We start from the raw sequence: 25,897 nt of genomic DNA, 5'->3' as shown, positions 1-25,897 counted from the left end.
GGGATAACTTTCTTTTGCCATGTTATTTTAAGAAGACATGATTGCTTTATTAGTATACTTGAAGTATTATTATTTTTATGTCAATATTAAACTTTCGTCTTGAATTTTTCGAATCTAAACATTCATGCCATAATAAACAAAACTAGTTGACCCGTTGCACCAAATAGCGCAGAGACCCGCCAAAGCCATGTTGTCGATGAAAATAATTTTATTTTGCAAGGACATATGGCAGGGAACAGCTGAATTAATGTGGGCGTTGAAAAGGAAATCCATAGGGTAACAAATTTAACCCGAAGGTCCTTGATAAAAAACAATGAAGGCTTGCTGTCAATAATAAGATGTATAATAACAGTACACGTTGTGCCAGATGGCACAAGGTCCCATTTCAAACCAAGAGCTATTTGAAAATAATTGACAATTTGGCAATAATAGGATCCTTTTAATAATGAAAATTGAAAGAAACATAGCCTCAAACTATATAACAGAGTTTTCAAAATGCAGGCATCCTCTCTATACAATTCTGCTATGTGAGCTGGAACTTTGGAATCAAGGTCACGCTTTTTGTCCTTGCACCGTTGGTAAACTGTGCCCTCCCACTACTCTGAATCCATAGCATTTTGTCCTTCACAACCCCTTTATAGGTCAAATGCACTATAATTCCTTCATTTTTAAAAGGAGCTTAACAACCAATGCCTTGCACAACATTTTTCATCTCTTCAGTGAGGCATGTTTATAGTTCCCACTCCTCTGCTCTGTTATGTTAGAAGGATCCACTCTCTATAGCCATCTCTTCTTTTTTGAAGGGAACTGGACAAACAATGCCCAATGCCATGTTTATGAAATGTTGTACTGTAATAGAAGTGCAAACATGAAACGATAAACCAATTGAAGAAACAAGGACTTTTTGGTCTGCTAAATTTAAGGGCAGACTTGAAATGGAAGGGCAAACCAAGATTGACAAGTACCACATCACGAAAAAAAGTTTATAACAGATATAGAAGTGACAATAAACAAGTTTTTCAAGATTTACAATGAACTACATGATTTGGCTTCTTGCTCTAAAATAGAAACAATCTGCAGCACTAACTTGGTGACAATCCCACCAATTCAACGACAATGGACATATTTTCTACACTTCACTCCTTTGCGGCTTGTAGAATCAAAGGGCTACGACCATCATTGCAGAAAAGGAAAAAATTAACAATAGTTCTTGCGTGAATGAGTCATCAGGTAATCATGTGAGTCTACTATATATAAACAATAGGCAAAATTCAGCAACAAAGGTAACATGTGTAGTGAGAAACTGGATAACATAAGGTATACTTTCAATCAAGTCTAGAGGAACACATAGTACGCGCAGGAAGTTTTCACTGACGTAACAATGCAACTATTCATAGCAACAAAATTTATACGGAAAAGGGAGATACTTCTACTCAAACAACAACAACAAAGCCTTTAGTTCCAAACACTCCTACTCAACCTCCCTAAAATTTAACCGGATTTCATCTGATAACCTAGAGGCCAGCTGGAGATTGAGCAATATTGGAATATAGATATATATTTCAAACAAATTAATGAACTGTTGAACGGATCTTAGAAGGATGGCCTCACTTGGGGATTTGGAACTTGAGTATCTCCATGGCTAATCAAGGCTTAGAGAGGCAGCAGTTAAAGCATCAGTCGAGTTAAGGTATGCCGCTATCAATCCTTCTTTTAGTAATCTGAACACAACGTTAATAATGCCAAGGAAAATACCTTGATACCTTGTTCATGGTCATCTCGTTATTGAGAAAGTAAATGTAAAACTGGCCTACAAGATAAAAGCATTTCCCAGTACCTGAATGTACAACCTGGGATCGTCAGTGCTCTTAACATTCAGTTACTGGGAATACCGCTGGATGAAATATAGTGCAAACTCCAGATCTTATAAATTTTAATACATTCAACAACTAAGACTTTGAGCCATGAGATCATATGTCAATAGTTACATTTAAGCTTGTGAGAGCATAAATCAATCATAAAAAGGCAGAAAGAATAGGCTCAAGAACACAATAAGGGCTTAAACTACTTATTTGAAAACAGTGAAACAACTCATTAAATCTAACTAATTTTAAATGATCCAGTTTTAAGAATTAATATGGTACAACTAAGAGAAGGCTACAAAATCATCAATCAAGAAGACTATATAAAATTGATAATTAGAGACAACTGTCACCGCTCGGTCACATACCATGGTCGACATGAGCAATGACAGACATGTTATTGATAATTTTTTATCCATAATTCCACAGAACTCCTCCGTTCTAAACCTCGCCGTTTTGACTGCTTTTGAATGTCACACCAGGAATACCCTTCCTGCTCTAATAATAGCAAGCTATCAGAATCAAGCAATAATATAGTGTGAATAACTGAACATGGAAATCCGACAGTAATATATACTAACGATTCTTTAAAGTAATTATGACCACAGTTGTCTACTCAAAGCTCAAAAGCGCACTTAACAATGGTGTACAACAATTAGTTTTATACACTGCCACCAAAATATTTTAACCAACACTTCGACCAACAGCCCCGGTGAAGTGAAATATATAATTAATATGGTCAACCGAGCATATTATATTAATGTATTAGAACTAATAAAAGTGCACTGAGAAGGCATACATAAAGCAAGAACAACCACTGTTAAGAGCACAGATGATCACAGTAATGACAAAAAGTAACACATGGCAATAACAAAGAAACGTAATCCATTATGAAGAGGATGCAGGTGGAAAGAAACGTAATCCAAAAAATAAGACTAGTATAGACAAGCCTCCAAAGCTAATACTACTATTGACACACCTCCGACACTAAGACTATATAGACAAGCCTCCAAAAGTAAGACAAATGGAACACGAAGTAGTACCTCCTGCAATTTCTTCCATCTAATTCCTTTTGATTCTACGGGAAAAGGTTGCAACATGAGGAATAGCCTGCAGATATAGATAGATCAAATGTTCTACAAGTCAAAAAAATGTTACTGCTAGCCATAGTGCATACATTCTATCTCTTATTGTACTTTTTGCAACATACTACGACTCAGAGCAAATACATGACATATCATGGTAATGCCACAATGGTTATTATCGACTGGAATGAGTTGTCCAGATTTTTACTGGTAAATCAATTCAGTTTACATGCAACTAACAAAATTTTATAGGGAAATGTTGTACTGATATCATGGTGGCGCAAGCATAGAAGTTGTTACAGAGTGGAAAGAACAGTCTAGATTTTCAGTACTGAATATGTCTAGCATCGCAAAAAGCTACAGTTAAGCCTCTCGCATGCTAACTATCTATGTTGAAGCCGGTAGAAAACCTACACTTACAATGGCACGTAGAAAAACAATGGAATGTAGCTTTTTGCAATGCGAGAGGCTTAAGTGTAGAAAACCTACACTTACAATGGCATGTAGAAAAACTATTGCAGTTGAAGGAATCATCACCACCACAAAAGGCAAGAAAATAGAAGCTTCAGCTAGCACCGAGTCATAATATGATAGTAGATAGCTCCAAGAAGAAATAGATTATATGTACTTTGAGCCGACACTAAGTTGTGAGTTGCTATCTAGCAGCCACAACTTCCCTTTGAGCCGCCATAGCCACTGTTTCCACATGTGTAGGTTGCTGCTGCCAACAACTCTTATTTATCTGCACCCTCCTAGTTCTGAAATTAAAGGAATGAAGCACGAAGTTTAAAGATTGAAGAGAATAGTAAACAACTACAGGTTTCAAAGGTGTGGTGAATTTAACTTGCAAATCTACATATGTAGACCTCACTTTTGTTATGCAAAACACCCTACAATGTAAAGGATAGCAATGCCAAAATAACTAAGATACATGCTCTTATATTACATGCTTTCAAACTTGAGAACATGACTGTCGCTGCTTCCGCGTCGCATGTATTTGCTGATTTATGTGATGTAGTATGTACTTTGCAATAAAAAAGATTATTATCCATGTAGCAATACTGATAATCAAACAAAAGTATGGAACTATGCTTTGTAAGTAACTGGTACAGACGCTATTTAGAACCATAGCAAAACATCTACACAATTAAAATATCCATGACTAATTTTCTTCTCTATAATATATTTTCTGTTTAGAGAAAACTACTCAAGGGTGGTAATCTCTAGCATTTATTTACCTACAGTACTCACATCGATATCCATGAGACAAAAAGATGGAGAGGTAAATTAATTTTCGTGGGGACTAATTGGCAAGATGCTGCAACTGCCATACATACAACAACTAAGGACACTTGCAATCAAGCAAAGGAACAAAAGACTCCTCTATAAAGAGAAAAGGAGCTCCAGGACAAATCTATCCCCTTCTCGACAAGGAAAGATCAAGGTACCAAACAAACTAAGAAAGCCAACAAATTTTTTTCCAGGAATATAGCTAGATCCGAGAGCATCTCCTGAGCAGTAATAAACAAAAATCCACTTTGCAGAAACTTAGCTGAGGTACCCAACAAACTTAAAAAGACAACAAAATTTCTATATGAAAGGGTGAAGAAGCTCACCCAACAGAAGAACTGGAGCATGGACCTGCCGCAATCACCGCGCATCCTTGGGTCCGCGGCTAGCACGCTCGTTTTCGTTGGGGTCTCCTATTCTCCCTCCAAATCGGACGGTGGCTGAGCACCACGGAAGGACGAGCCCCCCTGCATAAATAGATAAGATGAACATCAGCAAGGGAGGGAGGCGATGGCGGATCTAGATGGGCGAGGCAAAGGAGCAGCCATAAATCCCGAGCACGGCGGTCGGTGGGGGAGAGCGACTTCGGCTGCTGGCGGGTGAGGGCGCGGGAGATCGGCGGCTGGCATGTGAGGGCGCGAGAGGTTGATGGCGGCGAGGGCGCGAGAGGTCGAGCCGCCAGCTGGGGATGAGGAGGAGGCATTGGGGAGTGGATGGAAGGAATGAGATGGGTTGCTTTCACCCTGCCGCGTGAAGAGATGCGCGTGGAAGGAGACTCTCCCAAGGCCAACTCCAACGCGCCCCAAACGCACATCGGTTTTGTCTGGATTCTGTCTGTTTGGATAGGGTGATAGAGTCATGTCCGGGCCTGTCCTGAGATGCGGTGATCGTGCGCTCAGCACGCGGACGCATCCCGGCCGCATCCTGTCCGCGTATATTTTTCCTTGCAAGTCCTTAACTTCTTTTCTTCATTCATTTTCGATACATGAAAAATACATCATCACATTTTGACTAGTAAAGCAAGACAAAAAAACAAAACAATAAGAATACATTTTAGAAGATACCCAACTTCCATAATTGCTTCCTTGAGTTGGGTTAGGGCCTTCTCGATGCACTCATTGTTGATCTATGGAGAAGGCTCGATCTGGCATCCTCCTTTCTTCTTCAAATCAGAAGTCGATGTTGCTTCCTCACATCTAGTCTCGTGTCTAGCCTCTAATCTAGCAACAAGTGCACTTGTCTCATCTACAGCCTCTATGATTGCTAAAAGTGCACGAACATGTATTAAATTTTGTTCTATCAATATATTGATGTACTCTTCTTCCCAATACCAAAACTTGCATCCATGCTACACAATAAAGATTTGTAGTTAGCATAGCTAGTCAAAACTATAGCACAAACCGAAGCTAAAAAGAGAACATACCCCATCATTTAAGTACTTGATGAACACCCATCCGGGATGTTCCGGCGTTGTAGACACGCGGCGCACGGCCATCCTTGGGTAGTGGTCGCACTTAATGAATGGCAACGGTGCACCGACGAGTTTTTGGGAAAGCACCGAGCCCGGCTGACCGCCATTCCTGTATCTGCCGGCGGACCACCGATGGTGCAGATCCGAGCGGCTAGAGGAGGAGCCATTGCCTGCATGTGGCCTTGCGGTCCTGCCAGGGCCTTTCGCGCGAGGTGCCCGGCCAATCCATGGCGCGGCCCGGCCTCCCACAGCCGGGCGAGCTCAAGACCGATCGGATCCGCCCCAAATCCGGCCGGCGGGTGCGTAAATCAGGTGGCCGTGGTTGGGTAGCTCGGCGGCGGCGGCAGCGAGAGAAAGAGTGGGGAAGAGTGGAGGGGGTGCGGTCGGAGGGAGGGGCGGATAGAAAAAGGCCCTCCCTGTGCCACCGACGGGCGGGCCAGGGAAGGACACACGCAGACGGCCCGTGCGTCCGCGTGGTGTCCGTTTCACCTCAAAAGTGGCACAAACTTAAACCACGGATGAGTCGAAAGCGGACACAAAACGGACAAAAGTCCGTTTGCTCCCGCGCGCTGGGCCACCTCGTTACTCCAAACGAACGGGGGGCGGACAGGATAGGGTTGCGCGGTAAAGTTGGTCTAATAATAACTGGCACAAATGCCCGTGCGTTGCACCGGGATAAAAATAACAAAGTGCCAATGATAAAATGATATTATTTTTTGCTTGAGATATATCGATTGTGAGCGATCATGCACATAAACAGACTGAATGGGAAATTTAATGGGACATATGCTATGCATTCAGGAGACTTCATGTATCAAAATCAAACGCGCAACATCATAACGTAAATAATTAGCATTTAGGCGTTCGCTTTGCCATTTAAGTCATTGTGTCTTTGTGATAACCTCCTTTGACTAATATAGTAGCCGCTTCATCTCCTGTTCTAAGGAGACAGGAGGTGAATTAAGTCTAACGGACTGTCACAAGAGGCTCTTGCAAGCAAGAAAATCTAGGTTTCGCAAACATGCACACTCAAAAAAAAGATCACAAGATGACAAAAATATGGCAATTCGATTAGAAGGCATATACCTGATCGCACAAGTGCTAGTTATGTTTAGCGTGTACGTGAGGTTGCATGTACATAGGTCTTATAGAAAAGTTGTAGGTCCTCATCGCTCTACAGTTTTAGCAGCTCATAAAATCCCTCCGTTCAATATTTAGGTTCGGCTCTCCTACTGGGTTCCCAGCACGCAGTATTGTGCAGGGCCAATCAGGGGCTAACACGTATCCTGATGGAACCCACCATTCAAACAACCACAATTCCTTTTCCTAATTTACAGAAAATGTTTTTGCCTTGCCTTATCCCGGCCACACTGCTGCTATTGCACACTCCATAGCCACTCGTTCTAGAGCTCCGTGAAAGAGGATTATGACAAGGTGAGGTCCGCTGCTCGGCGTTGTGGCCGGCGGCCAGACGGGAGCTGTCGCGGCTAGCGCTGCACGTGTCCAGCGCGCTGGAACGTCCGGGCCCTGGGCTTGGAAGGCGGCAAGATGGGCCCGTCACGGGTAGTGCCGCCCGCCTCCGGCCGGCGTGCTGCGCCGCGTGGGGTAGTGGCCTTAACTGGAGGCAAGATGGGGTCCATGGAAGCTAGCTCCGCTCGTGGCGCTGCGCCGCCCGGGCCATCGCCTTGGCCCGATGGGAAGGCGGGGTCGTCGCGGGCTCGCGGCTAGCTCCGCACGCCTCCGGCGTGCCCAGGGCTGTGGCTGACCGTGGCCGGTGGCGAGATGCCGTGGAAGGTCGCGGGAGATCGCTGGGTCACACTTGAAGAAGGCGTGAGCTCGATGCAACTCAACCTGCAAAGGTGATTGTACAGTTGATTGCTTCTATGTTTGTACTAGCTAATTAGCTCTCTCTTATTCACCTATATGCACGTACTGAAATTGGAAGTATACCAGCTATCCAGCTTCGTCTATACATATTCTCTACTTTTCAATCACACCAGTGCAGGTGAAATCATAAATTGGTGAAAACTCTTTTCAAATTTAGTGCCCAAGACCAACTGGAAAGTGGAAAAATTACCAGCGACTAATCAATATATTTCTTGACGATAGAACAGTTACACATCTATATCTAAAAGAATAGTAAGGTGAAATATTACATCTCAAGGGGAAGTATTGCATCTGAAGGTAATTGTTTGAGATCAATCTTCAGAAGCAAACTTTATATAGAGCTATTTAAAAGTGTTTCTCTTGTGCATGACTTGATTGGCTACCACAGTCCTGGTTTTAGTGAAACCTGAAAAGCGCTTCAAGATACAACAAAAGGTTTTGCAAAGAATCACATACAACAAAAGGTTTTGCAAAAAATCACACAGTATTCACAAGAGCATTAGCAAAATATTTATCTTTTTATTTGATACATTAATCTAATATTTATCTTTTTATTTGATACATTAATCTCTATCATTAGAGTTGGCAAAAAGAGAATATGTCAAACGAGAAATCGCATGCAGTAAAATTTAAAATAAACTTAGGTTGTGCTCTGTTAGTAGTGGACTTTGATTGTAGATAAGATCGAGCTGATGTCTCATTACTAAATCAACTCATGATGCTATGTATAATATGCTTTAGCAAAACTGGTATAATATCTCCCCTCTTTTGGATAAGCAGCAAACAAATGCAGATGATTCCGAGTTTCCAAGCATATTTGTTTATTTAGATAGAAACAGAGTAATGCAATTCCGAAGGATTAATTTGCATGTGTTTGAACACAAGAAACAGGGTTATGGAAGATGAAGTACGGGGAGCTATTTCTGAAGGATTAATTTGCATGTCATAGTTGTTTATTTGTGTTCATCTTATCTGAGTGTTAATAATCTGTAGATTCCAGGGGCAACAACCGACCTATGTGTTGGAATTTTGCTAGTAGGCCTTTGGCCCAAAGCCCAACTAAAAATCTGAAATTTTCTTGGCCCATTCATGCACACATATGAGTGGAGTGAGTGAGGCTAAAGTTTAGTCCCACCCCGGAAGTTCAGAGAGTTGCACCTCTTTATATGGTGAGCTCTTCTACCACTTGTATGAGCATGAGAAGAGGAGACCTACACGCGCGCTCCTCCTCCTCGCTCGCCTCGCCTCGTCACGACATGCCGCGCCGCGCCGCGGGTTGCGGGATTGAGCCGAGCCGAGGACAGAGCTATGCACGTTGTCTATATTTTTGCTGCATGGGAAAATCAATGAGTCATTAATTAATAATTAACGGACGCGTTAATTACTGAACCGTTCCCGATTCTTTTGGATCGTGACGACTCGGACGTGGGGTTTACTCCCACGACCTACCCGGCCCGCACTATATAGTCAGGCAGATGTCTACCCTAGCTGCCGCCGCTTCGTATGGTTTCTCACCACCATTCCAGATCATTGCGCCGCTAAGCAAGTCTTCTCCATCCCTCCTTCCGGCGTGCACTGCGAGAAGGGACAGCAGGCCTCCGGAACCCCGCCTCTCGCGATGCTGTACGGGAGAGGGGCGATCAGGTTTTTGGGGAGCGCACTCGCGCGACTGCTGACAGCGACGACTTCGCAAACGACGACTTCTTCCCCGACCTCGGCAACCTCATCCTCGAAGACATGGGCGACAACGTCAACGCCGGCGGTGCTGCACCCGCTGCACCGTATGTGATTCTATCCTTCCTGTTCGAGATCGTGGTAGAATTCATGTTTCTAGTATATGCCCTAGATGTGATATGTTCATCTGCTATGCTAGTTCGCATGATTAGTTTAATCTCTGCTGCTGTGGTCATGATTTATCTTCTATTTATTCGGATTAAATCTCGTAGTAATTTGCTCATATTTCCAACAATCCAAAAACCTGATTATAGGCAATTTACTCCGAGTGGTTTTGCTGCGCATCTGAAGCCGCCTGCCTTTAAGAGGGCGCAATATAAGAGGTGGCGCATGAGAGCAGTCTACTGGTTTCAGACCATGGGCTGCTATGATGCCACCAAGGGCAAGCCTGAGGGCGATCTCAATCCAGCACAACTGGAAGCTTTTGAGAAGATCGATACCCTCTTTAAAGGCGCTCTTCTGAGTGTTCTTGATGACTCCATTGTGGATTCGTATATGTCGTTTGACAACGGCAAGGACATGTGGGCTGCGCTCGAGGCCAAGTTTGGTGCCTCGGACGCCGGCAGCGAGTTGTACGTCATGGAGCAATTCTATGACTACAAGATGACTGATGAGCGCCGTGTTGTACAGCAGGCTCATGAGATACAGTCGCTCGCAAAAGAACTTGAGTACTTCAAGTGTGTGTTGCCGGACAAATTTGTTGCTGGAGGCATCATTGCCAAGCTTCCACCTTCGTGGAACAATTTTGCTACTTCCCTGAAACACAAGAGACAGGAGTTTTCCGTTGCGGATCTCATTGGTACTTTTGATGTTGAAGAGAAGGCGAGAGCAAAGGACACACGTGCTCGAGTTGCTGAGGGAGGTTCTAGTGCCCACATGGTACAGAAGAAGAACTCCCAGCCCAACAAGTTCAAAAACAATAAGAACAAAACTCAGGGCAAAGGCAAGTTTGATACAAAGAACAAGCCATCACATTCTACCAACTTCAAGAAGAATTCTCATAAGAAGGGGAAGGGACTTTGCCATGTCTGCGGTGATCTTAATCACTGGGCTCCGAAGTGTCCTAACCACTTTGAGGAGCGCAAACATGAGAAGAGCGGCAAGTCCGCTAATGTTGTCATCGGTGATACTGATATGAAGGAATCAGGGTACGGTATTTTTCCTACCATCCTTTCAGTATTTCAATCTCCTGATTGGTTAATTGACACCGGTGCCAATGTACATGTTTGTGCTGACGCCTCCATGTTTTCTTCTTACCAGGCAACAGGGACTTCACCCGTGCTGATGGGGAACGGGTCACATGCCATCGTTCGAGGTGTTGGTACGGTCGATCTGAAGTTTACTTCGGGGAAGACTGTGCGTCTGAAGAACGTTCATCATGTGTCGTCCATCAATAAAAATCTCGTTAGCGGTTCCCGTTTATGTCGAGATGGTTTCAAGTTGGTTTTTGAATCCAATAAAGTTGTAATTTCTAAGTGTGGACAATTTGTTGGAAAAGGCTATGAGTGCGGAGGCTTGTTCCGCCTATCTTTGTCAGATATTTGCACTAAAGTTATTAATAATGTTTGCCACAATAATGAGTCTGATATTTGGCATTCACGACTGTCATATTAACTTTGGTTGCATGACGCGGTTAGTCAATATGAATTTAACTCCGAAAATCTCTACTGTCAAAGGCTCCAAGTGCCAAGTATGTATGCAAGCTAAGCAACCTCGCAAGTCCCATAAGACTGCAGAGGCAAGAGACTTGGTGCCACTAGAGCTTATACATTCTGATCTTTGTGAGATGAATGGCGTGTTGACAAAAGGTGGAAAGAGATACTTCATGACGTTGATTGATCACTCCACTAGATATTGTTATGTGTATCTTCTGAAATCAAAAGATGAGGCTTTGACTTTCTTTAAAAACTATAAAGCTGAGGCAGAGAACCAACTTGATCGAAAAATTAAACGGCTTAGGTCCGATCGTGGTGGAGAGTATTTTTCCAATGAATTTGATCTGTTTTGTGCGAAACCTGGTATAATCCATGAGAGGACGCCTCCCTACTCACCCCAGTCAATGGGGTAGCCGAAAGAAAGAATCAAACTCTAACTGATATGGTTAACACCATGTTAGACACTTCGGGTCTATCCAAGGAATGGTGGGGGGAGGCGCTAATGACTGCGTGCCATGTCCTAAACCGAGTTCCCACAAAGTATAAGACCATGACTCCATTTGAGGAATGGGAAAGGAAAAGGTTGAAACTCTCTTACCTACGTACTTGGGGTTGTTTGGCGAAAATCAATATACCAATTCCCAAGAAGCGCAAGCTTGGACCAAAAAACCGTGGATTGTGTTCTTCTGCGCTATGCTTTTCATAGCATCGGCTATAGATTTTTGATAATAAAATCTGAGGTATCCGACATGCATGTTGGTACGATTATGGAATCAAATGATGCAACTTTCTTTGAGGACATATTTCCTATGAAGGATATGTCGAGTTCATCAAATCAGGAGATACCTACTCCATCTAGTGAGGAATTCATTGTAATTCCTGAACCCACCATTGCGATGAAACACGTTGAGAATCCTGTTGAGGGTAACAATGGAACTCCTGTGAGGAGTAAGAGACAGAGAACTGCAAAGTCTTTTGGTGATGATTTCATTGTGTACCTCGTGGATGACACACCCAGGACTATTTCAGAAGCCTATGCATCTCCTGATGCTGACTACTGGAAGGAAGCTGTACGTAGCGAGATGGATTCCATCTTAGCTAACGGTACCTGGGAGATCACTGACCGTCCTTATGGGTGCAAACCTGTAGGATGTACGTGGGTGTTCAAGAAGAAGCTTAGACCTGATGGTACGATTGAAAAGTACAAGGCACGGCTTGTGGCCAAGGGTTATACCCAGAAAGAAGGTGAAGACTTCTTTGATACTTACTCACCTGTGGCTAGACTGACCACAATTCGGGTGCTACTATCACTGGCTGCCTCACATGATCTTCTCGTTCATCAAATGGACGTTAAGACGGCTTTCCTCAATGGAGAGTGGAAGGAGGAAATTTACATGGATCAGCCAGATGGTTTTGTAGTACCTGGTCAGGAAGGAAAGATGTGCAAGTTATTAAAGTCTTTATATGGCCTTAAACAAGCTCCTAAGGAGTGGCATGAGAAGTTCTAAAGAACATTAACTGCTGCCGGTTTTGTAGTAAACGATGGTGACAAGTGCGTGTACTATCGCTATGGTGGGGGCGAAGGAGTTATTCTTTGTCTGTATGTCGACGACATATTGATCTTTGGAACCAAACTTGATTTAATCAAGGAGGTTAAGGATTTCTTATCTCGCTGCTTTGAGATGAAGGATCTAGGAGTAGCTGATGTTATCTTAAACATCAAGTTGTTGAGAGATGAGAATGGTGGGATCACACTGCTTCAGTCTCATTATGTGGAAAAGGTCTTGAGTCATTTTGGGTATAGCGACTGCACACCTTCTCCAACTCCATATGATGCTAGTGTGTTGCTTCGAAAGAATCGACGGATTGCTAGAGATCAACTAAGGTATTCTCAGATTATTGGCTCGCTTATGTATTTGGCGAGTGCCACGAGGCCTGACATCTCTTTTGCTGTGAGCAAGCTGAGTCGGTTTGTGTCAAAACCGGGAGATGATCATTGGCATGCGCTTGAGAGAGTTATGCGCTATTTGAAAGGCACCGCGAGCTATGGGATTCACTACACCGGGTATCCAAGGGTACTGGAGGGTTATAGTGACTCAAACTGGATATCTGATGCTGATGAGATTAAGGCCACAAGTGGTTATGTTTTTACACTTGGTGGTGGCGCTGTTTCCTGGAAGTCTTGCAAGCAGACCATCTTAACGAGGTCAACTATGGAAGCAGAACTCACAACATTAGACACTGCACTGTTGAAGCAGAGTGGCTTCGTGAACTCTTGATGGACTTACCTATGGTTGAAAAACTAATACCCCCTATCCTGATGAACTGTGATAATCAAACTGTGATCGTCAAGATAAACAGTTCTAAGGACAATATGAAGTCCTCAAGGCATGTGAAGAGGAGACTAAAATCTGTCAGAAAATTGAGGAACTCCGGAGTTATTACGTTGGATTATATCCAAACGTCGAAAAACTTGGCAGATCCCTTCACAAAGGGTCTATCACGTAATGTGATAGATAATGCATCGATGGAGATGGGTTTGAGACCCACCGCATGAGTTGTCCATAGTGGTAACCCACTCTATGTGATCGGAGATCCCGTGAAGTAGAAGTGGGAGACAAGCTGTTGGTCAGCTGGGAGGAGAGTATCCCTATATTAATTATCCCACTCCATGAAGATGCAATACTCTCCTGATCTACATGGCAGGTTGATACTTATCTTAATGTGTTTCAAGTGGCTTATTCGGGTAAGCAGAGATGTTGTCCTGCAGAACATCTTCTGAGGAACACACCTATATGAATTTGACTGTTAACGTCGCAGTCTGTGAGAATTGGGTGTTCTCTAATAAATTCATGAAAGGCCCTGGAGTATGACGTATATGCTCCACCCGCGGGGAAGCCTTGCGGCAGCCCAATATCGGTCAAGAATTTTGTGTGAAACTAATTTCACAGAAAACTTGTAGTTCAAGGCATAGTCCACTATTCAAGTTGTGATCTAGTGTAGCATAAATTTCTAAGTGGAAGTTCAACTTCACAGTCTCCACTAAGCACCGATATATAAAACAATGTTTTGGAACTAAATGATGAGATGTGCCAATGAGACTTTGTGGGGGATTGTTGGAATTTTGCTAGTAGGCCTTTGGCCCAAAGCCCAACTAAAATTCTGAAATTCTCTTGGCCCATTCATGCACACATGTGAGTGGAGTGAGTGAGGCTAAAGTTTAGTCCCACCCCGGAAGTTGAGAGAGAGTTGCACCTCTTTATAAGGTGAGCTCTTCTACCACTTGTATGAGCATGAGAAGAGGAGACCTACACGCGCGCTCCTCCTCGCTCGCCTCGCCACGCCACGCCTCGCCTCGTCACGACGCGCCGCGGGTTGCGGGATTGAGCCGAGCCGAGGACAGAGCTATGCACGTTGTCTATATTTTTGCTGCATGGGAAAATCAATGAGTCATTAATTAATAATTAACGGACGCGTTAATTACTGAACCGTTTCCGATTCTTTTGGATCGTGACGACTCGGACGTGGGGTTTACTCCCACGACCTACCCGGTCCGCACTATATAGTCAGGCGAACGTCTACCCTAGCTGCCGCCGCTTCGTATGGTTTCTCACCACCGTTCTAGATCATTGTGCCGCCAAGCAAGTCTTCTCCATCCCTCCTTCCGGCGTGCACCGCGAGAAGGGACAGCAGGCCTCCGGAACCCCACCTCTCGTGATCTTGTACGGGAGAGGGGCGATCAGGTTTTTGGGGAGTGCACTCGCGCGACTGCTGGCAGCGACGATTTCGCGAACGACAACTTCTTCCCCGACCTCGGCAACCTCATCCTCAAAGACATGGGCGACAACGTCAACGCCGGCGGTGCTGCACCCGCTGCACCGTATGTGATTCTATCCTTCCTGTTCGAGATCGTGGTAGAATTCATGTTTCTAGTATGTGCCCTAGATGTGATATGTTCATCTGCTATGCTAGTTCACATGATTAGTTTAATCTCTGCTGCTGTGGTCATGATTTATCTTCTGTTTATTCGGATTAAATCTCGTAGTAATTTGCTCATATTTCCAACACTATGGGTGACAAAGTGCCAGGAGCTCCTTCCATGATGCTGAAGAACACGTAGAGGTTGGTCCACGGAGAGGGAACTTTTCTACCAATCCTAATCTATTCTCCTGTATCCAGTGTGTAACAATCAACAATGGAGTAGATGGGTAGGAGACGGACGCTGCTTCGGTGCCGTAACTGCACCTGCAATTGGGTCATTGACATGTGGGCCAGCTATCTGTTAGGCCCACATGTCAGTGACCCAACTGCAGGATGTTGGATGTATAGCCACCAAGAAATTTTGGCGGCAATCTATTGTTATGCGGTAGAAAAAAAAGGTTGTTTTGCTGATTTTCTGGAACGAAACAACAATTAGAGAGATGCGATGTGTTTATTGCATGGTGGGGTCCGCCAGGACACGTGTCGGCCGCTGGCTGGCCCTGCACGATACTGCATGCTGGGAACCCAGCAGGAGAGCCGAACCTGACGGGCGGTGGCGGCCTGAACGGCCACGCTTAAAAAATGGGGAAGAATTTCACTTCCCCAACGCCTTTTAAGTACGAGTACTAGAATTTTTTATCTCGGTTATGCACCGAGTCTAGTTCTTAATAAATGCGTGAGTACCAGAAAAGTCTGGTCCTCAAGAATAAATAGTAAACAGGAACCTAAATTCGTCTCCGTGAAGCTTTTGAACCCAGGTGTTGAGTTTGTACATCCACCCTCCCAACCAGCTGAGCTAGGCTCATCCCGCTTATATCCAAAGTTCAGTTTTATTACCCAAAGTTGATGATGTTTCTATCGTTTCTTCTTTCAGCCTTTGATGTGTTGGGCATCATGCCGCTCATATGATGTGTGCGGCCTTCTGCTGTCCTTCCCGGTACAATTGATCGTTCTCGACCTGTGTGGATCCACCTTTGATTTGTGATACGCATGGTGTGATGTGTGATGGCATGTGTTGATTCACTGGGTGTTCTGGCATGTATGCTTCTCTCTTGTGGGCGTGCCAACCTTTATAGTCCAAAGAATACTGGGTATGGAAGACTGTCAGTTAGAAACTATTATGTGTGCTCAGTTTGTACTTGCGTGTGTTGGAATTTTGCTAGTAGGCCTTTGGCCCATAGCCCAACTAAAATTCTGAAATTCTCTTGGCCAATTCATGCACACATGTGAGTGGAGTAAGTGAGACTAAAATTTAGTCCCACCCTGGAAGTTGAGAGAGAGTTGCACCTCTTTATAAGGTGAGCTCTTCTACCACTTGTATAAGCATGAGAAGAGGAGACCTACACGCGCGCTCCTCCTCCTCGCTCGACAGAGCTATGCATGTTGTTTGTATTTTTGCTGCTCGGGAAAAATTAATTGGATCACACGTCTACCCTAGTCGCCGCCTCCGCTTTGTATGGTTTCTCACCACCGTTTCAGACCATTGCACCGCCAAGCAAGTCTTCCTTCATCCCTCCTTTCGGCGTGCACCGGAAAGAAGTATTGGAAATATGCCCTAGAGGCAATAATAATTGATTATTATTGTATTTCCTTGTTCATGATAATCGTTTATTATCCATGCTAGAATTGTATTGATAGGAAACTCAGATACATGTGTGGATACATAGACAACACCATGTCCCTAGTAAGCCTCTAGTTGACTAGCTCGTTGATCAATAGATGGTTACGGTTTCCTGACCATGGACATTGGATGTCGTTGATAACGGGATCACATCATTAGGAGAATGATGTGATGGACAAGACCCAATCCTAAGCATAGCACTAGATCGTGTAGTTCGTATGCTAAAGCTTTTCTAATGTCAAGTATCATTTCCTTAGACCATGAGATTGTGCAACTCCCGGATACCGTAGGAGTGCTTTGGGTGTGCCAAACGTCACAACGTAACTGGGTGGCTATAAAGGTACACTACGGGTATCTCCGAAAGTGTCTGTTGGGTTGGCACGAATCGAGACTGGGATTTGTCACTTCGTGTGACGAAGAGGTATGTCTGGGCCCACTCGGTAGGACATCATCATAATGTGCACAATGTGATCAAGGAGTTGATCACGGGATGATGTGTTACGGAACGAGTAAAGAGACTTGCCGGTAACGAGATTGAACAAGGTATCGGGATACCGACGATCGAATCTCGGGCAAGTATCGTACCGCTAGACAAAGGGAATTGTATATGGGATTGATTAAGTCCTTGACATCGTGGTTCATCCGATGAGATCATCGTGGAACATGTGGGAGCCAACATGGGTATCCAGATCCCGCTGTTGGTTATTGACCGGAGAGTCATCTCGGTCATGTCTGCATGTCTCCCGAACCCGTAGGGTCTACACACTTAAGGTTCGGTGACGCTAGGGTTATAGAGATATTAGTATGCGGTAACCCGAAAGTTGTTTGGAGTCCCGGATGAGATCCCGGGCGTCACGAGGAGTTCCGGAATGGTCCGGAGGTAAAGAATTATATATAGGAAGTGCTATTTCGGCCATCGGGAAGAGTTTCGGGGTTTATCGATAACGTACCGGGAGGGTCCCGGGGGTCCACCAAGTGGGGCCACCAGCCCCGGGGGGGCCACATGGGCTGTAGGGAGTGTTCCTTGGCCTACATGGGCCAAGGGCACCAGCCCCACTAAGGCCCATGCGCCTAAGAGATGGAGAGGGGGCAAACCCTAATGGGATATGGGCCTTAGGGCCCATATTGGTGCGCCTCCCTCTCCCATCCCCTCTTGGCCGCCCCCTTGCTCCCCATCTAGGGCTGCCGCCCCCCTAGGGGTGGGAACCCTAGAGGGGGCGCAGCCCCTCCCCTTCCCTATATATATGAGGCATAGGGCTGCCCATAAGATGCGATTCGATCTCTCGTTGGTGCAGCCCTGCATCTCTCTCTCCCTCCTCTTCTGTGGTGCTTGGCGAAGCCCTGCAGGATTGCCACGCTCCTCCATCACCACCACGCCGTTGTGCTGCTGCTGGATGGAGTCTTCCTCAACCTCTCCCTCTCTCCTTGCTGGATCAAGGCATGGGAGACGTCACCGGGCTGCACGTGTGTTGAACGCGGAGGTGCCGTGTGTTCGGCACTTGGTCATCGGTGATTTGAATCACGACGATTACGACTCCATCAACCCCGTTCACTTGAACGCTTTCGCTTAGCGATCTACAAGGGTATGTAGATGCACTCTCCTTCCCCTCGTTGCTGGTCTCTCCATAGATAGATCTTGGTGACACGTAGGAAAATTTTGAATTTCTGCTACGTTCCCCAACAGTGGCATCATGAGCTAGGTCTATTGCGTAGATTCTATGCACGAGTAGAACACAAAGTAGTTGTGGGCGTTGATTTTGTTCAATATGCTTGCCGTTACTAGTCTTATCTTGATTCGGCGGCATCGTGGGATGAAGCGGCCCGGACCGACCTTACACGTACTCTTACGTGAGACTGGTTCCACCGACTGACATGCACTAGTTGCATAAGGTGGCTAGCGGGTGCCTGTCTCTCCCACTTTAGTCGGATCGGATTCGATGAAAAGTGTCCTTATGAAGGGTAAATAGCAATTGGCATATCACGTTGTGGTCTTTGCGTAGGTAAGAAACGTTCTTGCTAGAAACCCATAGCAGCCACGTAAAACATGCAAACAACAATTAGAGGACGTCTAACTTGTTTTTGCAGGGTATGCTATGTGATGTGATATGGCCAAAGGATGTGATGAATGATATATGTGATGTATGAGATTGACCATGTTCTTGTAATAGGAATCACGACTTGCATGTCGATGACAACCGGCAGGAGCCATAGGAGTTGTCTTTATTTATTTATGACCTGCGTGTCAACTTAAACGTCATGTAATTACTTTACTTTTATTGCTAACCGTTAGCTGTAGTAGTAGAAGTAATAGATGACGTGACAACTTCATGAAGACACGATGATGGAGATCATGATGATGGAGATCATGGTGTCATACCGGTGACGATGATGATCATGGAGCCCCGAAGATGGAGATCAAAAGGAGCAATATGATATTGGCCATATCATGTCACTATTTGATTGCATGTGATGTTTATCATGTTTATACATCTTATTTGCTTAGAACGACGGTAGTAAATAAGATGATCCCTCATTAAAATTTCAAGAAAGTGTTCCCCCTAACTGTGCACCGTTGCGACAGTTCGTAGTTTCGAAGCACCACGTGATGATCGGGTGTTAGATTCATACGTTCATATACAACGGGTGTTGACGATCCTAGCATGTACAGACATGGCCTCGGAACACATGCAAAACACTTAGGTTAACTTGACGAACCTAGCATGTACAGACATGGCCTCGGAACACAGAAGACCGAAAGGTCGAGCATGAGTCGTATGGCAGATACGATCAACATGAAGATGTTCACCGATGTTGACTAGTCCGTCTCACGTGATGATTGGACATGGCCTAGTTGACTCGGATCATGTAATCACTTAGATGACTAGAGGGATGTCTATCTGAGTGGGAGTTCATAAGATGAACTTAATTATCCTGAACATAGTCAAAAGGATTTTGCAAATTATGTCGTAGCTCGCGCTTTAGTTCTACTGTTTAGATATGTTCCTAGAGAAAAATTAGTTGAAAGTTGATAGTAGCAATTGTGCGGACTAGGTTCGTAAACTGAGGATTGTCCTCATTGCTTCATAGAAGGCTTATGTCCTTAATGCACCGCTTAGTGTGCTGAACCTTGAACGTCGTCTATGGATGTTGCGAACATCTGACATACACATTTTGATAACTACGTGATAGTTCAGTTAAACGGTTTAGAATTGAGGCACCGAAGACGTTTTTGAAACGTCGCGAAACATATGAGATGTTTTGAGGGCTGAAATTGGGATTTCAGGCTCGTGCCCACGTCAAGAGGTATAAGACCTCCGACGATTTTCTTAGCCTGCAAACTAAGGGAGAAAAGCTCAATTGTTGAGCTTGTGCTCAGATTGTCTGAGTACAACAATCATTTGAATCAAGTGGGAGTTGATCTTCCAGATAAGATAGTGATGTTTCTCCGAAGTCATTACCACCAAGCTGCTAGAGCTTCGTGATGAACTATAATGTATCAGGGACATATATGATGATCCTTGAGATATTCGCGATGTTTGACACCGCAAAAGTAGAAATCAAGAAGGAGCATCAATTGTTGATGGTTAGTGAAACCACTAGTTTCAAGAAGGGCAAGGGCAAGAAGGGATACTTCATGACACGGCAATTCAGCTGCTGCTCTAGTGAAGAAACCCAAGGTTGAACCCAAACCCGAGACTAAGTGCTTCTGTAATAAGGGGAACAACCACTGGAGCAGAATTACCCTAGATACTTGGTAGATTAGAAGGCTGGCAAGGTCGATAGAAGTATATTGGATATACATTGTGTTGATGTGTACTTTACTAGTACTCCTAGTAGCACCAGGGTATTAGATACCGGTTCGGTTGCTAAGTGTTAGTAACTCGAAATAAAAGCTACGGAATAAACGGAGACTAGCTAAAGGTGAGCTGATGATATGTGTTGGAAGTGTTTCCAATGTTGATATAATCAAATATCGTACGCTCTTTCTACCATCGAGATTGGTGTTTGTGTTGAGCATAGACATGATTGGATTATGTCTATCGCAATACGGTTATTCATTTAAGGAGAATAATGGTTACTCTGTTTATTTGAGTAATACCTTCAATGGTCTTACACCTAAAATGAATGGTTTATTGAATCTCGATCGTAGTGATACACATGTTCATGCCAAAAGATAGTAATGATAGTACCACCTACTTGTGGCACAGCCACATAAGTCATATCGGTATAAAACGCATGAAGAAGCTCCATGTTGATGGATCTTTGGACTCACTCATTTTTGAAAAGTTTGAGACATGCGAACCATGTCTATTGGTGTGTATGCATGAAGAAACTCCATGCAAATGGACCGTTTGGACTCACTTGATTTTGAATCACTTGAGGCATGCAAATCATACCACATGGGCAAGATGACTGAAAGCCTCGGTTTCAGTAAAATGGAACTAGAAAGCAAATTGTTGGAAGTAATACATTTTGATGTGTGCAGTCCAATGAGTGCTGAGGCATGTAGTGGATATCGTTATGTTCTTTCTTCACAGATGATTTGAGTAGATGTTGAGTACATTTACTTGATGAATCACGAGTCTGAATTATTGAAAGGTTCAAGTAATTTCAGTGTGAAGTTGAAAGATCGTCGTGACAAGAGGATAAAAGATCTATGATATGATCACAGAGATGAATATCTGAATTACGAGTTTGGCACAAAATTAAGACATTGTGGAAATCGTTTCACAACTAATATAGCCTGGAACACCATAGTGTGATGGTGTGTCCGAACATCATAACTGCACCCTATTGGATATGATGCATACCATAATGTCTCTTATCGAATTACCACAATAGTTTATGGGTTAAGCATTAGAGACAACCACATTCACTTTAAATAGGGCACCACGTAATTCCGATGAGATGACACTGTATGAACTATGGTTTAGAGAAACCTAAGCTGTCATTTCTTAAAAGTTTGGGGCTGCGACGCTTATGTGGAAAAGTTTCAGGCCGATAAGCTCGAACCCAAAGCGGATAAATGCATCTTCATAGGACAACCCAAAAACAGTTGGGTATACCTCCTGTCTCAGATCCGAAAGCAATAAAGGATTGTTTCTAGAATCGGGTCCTTTCTCGAGGAAAAGTTTCTCTCGAAAGAATTGAGTGGGAGGATGGTGGAGACTTGATGAGGTTATTGAACCGTCACTTCAACCAGTGTATAGCAGGGCACAAAGAGTTGTTCCTGTGGCACCTACACCAATTGAAGTGGAAGCTTATGATATTGATCATGAGACTTCGGATCAAGTCACTCCCAAACCTCGTGGGATGACAAGGATGCGTACTACTTCAGAGTGGTACGTAATCCTGTCTTGGAAGTCATGTTGCTAGACAACAATGAACCTACGAGCTATGGAGAAGCGATGGTGGGCCTGGATTCCGATAAATGGCTTGAGGCCATATAATCCGAGAGAGGATCCATGTATGAAACAAAGTGTAGACTTTGGAAGAACTACTTGATGGTCGTAAGGCTGTTGAGTGTAGATGGATTTTAAAAGGAAGACGGACAATGATGGTAAATGTCACCATTAAGAAAGCTCGACTTGTCGTTAAGATGTTTTCTGACAAGTTCAAGGAGTTGACTACGGTGAGATTTTCTCACTCGTAGCGATGCTAAGAGTCTGTTGGAATTATATTAGCAGTCACTGCATTATTATGAAATCTTGCAGATAGGATGTCAAAACATTGTTTCCTCGACGATTTTCTTGAGGAAAGGTTGTATGTGATACAACCGAAAGGTTTTGTCAATCCTGAAAAGATGCTAATAAGGATGCAAAGCTCCAGCAATCCTTCTGAGGACTGGAGTGAGCATCTCGGAGTTGGAATGTACACTTTGATGAGATGATCAAAGATTTTGGGTTTATACAAAGTTTATGAGAAACTTGTATTTCCAAAGAAGTGAGTGGGAGCACTATAGAATTTCTGATGAGTATATGTTTTAACATATTGTTGATCGGAAATGACGTAGAATTTCTGAAAAGCATATAGGGTTATTTGGAAAGTGTTTTCAATGGAAAACCTGGATTAAGCTACTTGAGCATTGAGCATCAAGATCTATAAGGATAGATCAAAACGCTTAATGGTACTTTCAAATGAGCACATACCTTGACATGATCTTGAAGTTGTTCAAGATGGATCAGTCAAAGAAGGAGTTCTTGCCTGAGTTGTAAGGTATGAAGTTAAGACTTAAAGCTCGACCATGGCAGAATAGAGAAAGGATGAAGGTCGTCCCCTATGCTTAAGACGTAGGCTCTACAGTATGCTATGCTGTGTACCGCACCTGAAGTGTGCCTTGCCATGAGTCAGTCAAGGGGTACAAGAGTGATCCAAGAATGGATCACAGGACAGCGGTCAAAGTTATCCTTAGTAACTAGTGGACTAAGGAATTTTCTCGATTATGGAGGTGGTAAAAGAGTTCGTCGTAAAGGGTTACGCCGATGCAAACTTTGACACTAATCCAGATCATTCTAAGTAGTAAACTGGATTCGTATAGTAGAACAGTTATTTGGAATAGCTCCAAATAGAACGTGGTAGCTGCCATCGGGAAGTGCTATTTCGGCCATCGGGAAGAGTTTCGGGGTTTATCGATAACGTACCAGGAGGGTCCCGGGGGTCCACCAAGTGGGGCCACCAGCCCCGGGGGGGCCACATGGGCTGTAGGGAGTGTTCCTTGGCCTACATGGGCCAAGGGCACCAGCCCCACTAAGGCCCATGCGCCTAAGAGATGGAGAGGGGGCAAACCCTAATGGGATATGGGCCTTAGGGCCCATATTGGTGCGCCTCCCTCTCCCATCCCCTCTTGGCCGCCCCCTTGCTCCCCATCTAGGGCTGCCGCCCCCCTAGGGGTGGGAACCCTAGAGGGGGCGCAGCCCCTCCCCTTCCCTATATATATGAGGCATAGGGCTGCCCATAAGATGCGATTCGATCTCTCGTTGGTGCAGCCCTGCATCTCTCTCTCCCTCCTCTTCTGTGGTGCTTGGCGAAGCCCTGCAGGATTGCCACGCTCCTCCATCACCACCACGCCGTTGTGCTGCTGCTGGATGGAGTCTTCCTCAACCTCTCCCTCTCTCCTTGCTGGATCAAGGCGTGGGAGACGTCACCGGGCTGCACGTGTGTTGAACGCGGAGGTGCCGCGCGTTCCGCACTTGGTCATCGGTGATTAGAATCACGACGAGTACGACTCCATCAACCCCGTTCACTTGAACGCTTCCGCTTAGCGATCTACAAGGGTATGTAGATGCACTCTCCTTCCCCTCGTTGCTGGTCTCTCCATAGATAGATCTTGGTGACACGTAGGAAAATTTTGAATTTCTGCTACGTTCCCCAACAAGAAGGGACAGCAGGCCTCCGGAACCCCGCCTCTCGTGATCCTGTACGGGTGAGGGGCGATCAGGTTTTTGGGGAGTGCACTCGCGCGACTGCTGGCAGCGACGACTTCGCGAACGACGACTTCTTCCCCGACCTCGGCAACCTCATCCTCGATGACATGGGCTACAGTGTCAACGCCGGTGGTGCTGCTCTTGCTGCACCGTATGTGATTCTATCCTTCCTGATCAAGATCATGGTAGAATTCATGTTTCTAGTATGTGCCCTAGATGTGATCTGTTCATCTACTATGCTAGTTCGCATGATTAGTTCAATCTCTGCTACTATAGTCATGATTTATCTTCTGTTTATTTGGATTAGATCTTGTAGTAATTTGCTCATATTTCCAACAATCCAAAAACCTGGTAATAGGCAATTTACTCCGAGTGGTTTGGCTGCGCATCTGAAGCCGCCTGCCTTTAAGGGGGCGCAATATAAGAGGTGGCGCACGAGAGCAGTCTACTGGTTTCTGACCATGGGCTGCTTTTGAGAAGATCGAGGGTGATCTTAATCCAGCACAACTGGAAGCTTTTGAGAAGATCGATACTCTCTTTAAAGGCGCTCTTCTGAGTGTTCTGGATGATTCCATTATGGATTTGTATATGTCCTTTGAAAACGGCAAGGACATGTGGGCTGCGCTCGAGGCCAAGTTTGGTGCCTCGGATGCCGGCAGCGAGTTGTACGTCATGGAGCAATTCCATGACTACAAGATGACTGATGAGCGCTCTGTTGTACAGCAGGCTCATGAGATATAGTCGCTCGCAAAAGAACTTGAGTACTTCAAGTGCGTGTTGCCGGACAAATTTGTTGCCGGAGGCATCATTGCCAAGCTTCCACCTTTGTGGAACAATTTTGCTACTTTCCTGAAACACAAGAGACAGGAGTTTTCCGTGGCGGATCTCATTGGTACTCTTGATGTTGAAGAGAAGGCGAGAGCAAAGGACACACGTGCTCGAGTTGCTGAGGGAGGTTCTAGTGCCCACATGGTACAGAAGAAGAACTCCCAGCCCAACAAGTTCAAAAACAATAAGAACAAAACTCAGGGCAAAGGCAAGTTTGATACAAAGAACAAGCCATCACATTCTGCCAACTTCAAGAAGAATTCTCATAAGAAGGGGAAGGGACTTTGCCATGTCTGCGGTGATCTTAATCACTGGGCTCCGAAGTGTCCTAACCACTTTGAGGAGCGCGAACATGAGAAGAGCGGCAAGTCCGCTAATGTTGTCATCGGTGATACTGATATGAAGGAATCAGGGTACGGTATTTTTCCTACCATCCTTTCAGTATTTCAATCTCCTGATTGGTTAATTGACACCGGTGCCAATGTACATTTTTGTGCTGACGCCTCCATGTTTTCTTCTTACCAGGCCATAGGGACTTCTCCCGTGCTGATGGGGAACGGGTCTCATGCCATCGTTCAAGGTGTTGGTACGGTCAATCTGAAGTTTACTTCGGGAAAGACCGTGCGTCTGAAGAACGTTCATCATGTGCCGTCCATCAATAAAAATCTCGTTAGCGGTTCCCATTTATGTCGAGATGGTTTTAAGTTGATTTTTGAATCCAATAAAGTTGTAATTTCTAAGTATGGACAATTTTTTAGAAAAGTCTATGAGAGCGGAGGCTTGTTCCGCCTGTCTTTGTCAGATATTTGCACTAAAGTTACTAATAATGTTTGCCACAATAATGAGTCTGATATTTGGCATTCATGACTTTTAACTTTGGTTGCATGACACGGCTAGCCAATATGAATTTAATTCCGAAAATCTCTACTGTCAAAGGCTCTAAGTGCCAAGTATGTGTGCAAGCTAAGCAACCTAGCAAGTCCCATAAGACTGCAGTGCGGAGGCAAGAGACTTGGTGCCACTAGAGCTTATACATTCTGATCTTTGTGAGATGAATGG

The 25,897-nt window shown here is 44.6% G+C and overlaps 1 long non-coding RNA gene across 9 annotated transcripts; it reads right to left on the bottom strand.

Annotated features, from left to right (window-relative positions):
* Positions 1–300: 300 nt before the first annotated feature.
* On the bottom strand, positions 301–5,026 carry LOC125543764 (uncharacterized). Of its 9 annotated transcripts, none has more exons than XR_007298738.2 (4): positions 4,564–5,026; positions 2,906–3,705; positions 1,612–2,360; positions 301–849 (listed from the first exon to the last, which is right to left on the bottom strand). It is a non-coding gene; the product is annotated as an uncharacterized LOC125543764 (long non-coding RNA). The 9 variants fall into 9 exon arrangements; XR_007298739.2 differs by having other exon boundaries at positions 301–807; XR_007298737.2 differs by lacking the exon at positions 301–849 and adding an exon at positions 970–1,167.
* Positions 5,027–25,897: the final 20,871 nt, after the last annotated feature.

This window comes from Triticum urartu, chromosome 3A (genome assembly GCF_056163025.1).
Source record: "Triticum urartu cultivar PI428250 chromosome 3A, HENAU_Tu73, whole genome shotgun sequence".
Lineage (NCBI taxonomy): Eukaryota > Viridiplantae > Streptophyta > Magnoliopsida > Poales > Poaceae > Triticum > Triticum urartu.
The sequence above is the reverse complement of the archived record's forward strand: the minus strand, read 5'-3'. Positions and strand labels throughout refer to the sequence as shown.